The following is a 1656-nucleotide window of genomic DNA, read 5'->3' on the forward strand; positions in this document are numbered from 1 at the left end:
CCTATGGGCATTCAAAGAGGTACATATGATGATTTATTCCCCCTCCACCAGAGGGCACAGTTGTGCTAATTACACACACACATTCACACACACACACACTGAAACTCACTGATGTCAGCTCAGCCAAATCTCACAGGAGCCCATATAAATGTGTTAATTCTCCATGAACCCATAAGCAGTGGTGTATCCGTCTGTCAAAATCATTAGCTGAAAGAAATCCAATCTATGGGACAAGCAGGGAGGGGGAAGCGTTGAGCATGGCTTTGTCGTTCACTTTAGACGAGGTCATTTGGCATCCAAAGAAAGCAGAGGTTTTCATAATGTTTTGTAAAGATGAACATTACTATCCTGAGATTTTATTTTTTATATCAATAAGGCTTTGATATACTGACCAGAGTGTAAAAACACCAAAACAGGGCTGCATGATACTGGAAAAATATGCCATAATGATATTTCTTACGACATAACATTTGCCTAGAAAAATGCTATTGTTGTTAGCTGTTTTTAAATTATTTATTTATTTAGGTATATTAAAATAGGCAGATATTTTTTTCTGATGTAATTCATTATGAATCGGACTCAAAGACTGCGTGGAGGTGCAAATATTTGGTTTTTAAACACTATGAGTGAGAGCTGCAGCAGATGTTCTGACTCTGATTGGCTGGTGTCTTTTATGAGTTTTTATTTTCAGCTCTGGGTTCACCTTTGGGCCGCTCCAGCCAATAGCAGAACAGCAACTATTAGGGAGGTGGGGATAAAGATAGTAAGGCATAATAAATTAATAATAATGAATTAAATTTAAATATCTATACAAAACAATGTTCTGACATAGTTTCGATTTTATGTATGTGTGTGTATATATGAGCAATTCCAGTATTATAGATGTGACATTTGCAGTAAAAGCTCAAAACATAAATAAACAGAGAAAGTATTTGAGAACATATTAAATATCTGTTTATATTTTCTAACCAAAGAGCTATGGGATCAGAAAAATGATGATCAATTTATAAACATTTTGTAAATTTTAAATGAGGAAAATAAACATGCGTTATGGATATGACCAAAAAGGTTTGGGACAACATACTATGTAGAATTCTGTGCAATATATAGAACAAAAAATGACACATTCAGTCACATTTAAGGAAAAAGTTCATTATGGATATTACGTCTCTCTGTTATGGATGTTAAGGATGTGAAATTGGCACTTGTTTGACTTTGATAAATTAAATATTCATTGAAAACATAGTCATTTTTTGAGTATTTTTACAGTAAAATACAAGCTTACATAATATTTGGGTAAAAAAAATTATATACACACACACACACACACACACACACACACACACACATATATATATATATATATATATATATATATATATATATATATATATATATATATATATATATATATATATATATAATTTTTTATATATATTATATGTATTTTTTTTAACTATTAATTTTCTTTAATAATTTAGAAAGTATAAAATATAAAATTATTCCTTTCAAGACTGGATTTATTAAAGGTTAAAAAAAATTGTTAAATACTTTTAAAATTTAATTATGAACTACTTTTGAACAGTTATTTTATAGTGCAATAACATTTCACAATTTTATAATTTGTACTGTATATTTTATGAAATAAATGCCGCC

Source organism: Danio rerio, chromosome 9 (assembly GCF_052040795.2).
Source record: "Danio rerio strain M-AB ecotype USA chromosome 9, GRCz13ab, whole genome shotgun sequence".
NCBI lineage: Eukaryota > Metazoa > Chordata > Actinopteri > Cypriniformes > Danionidae > Danio > Danio rerio.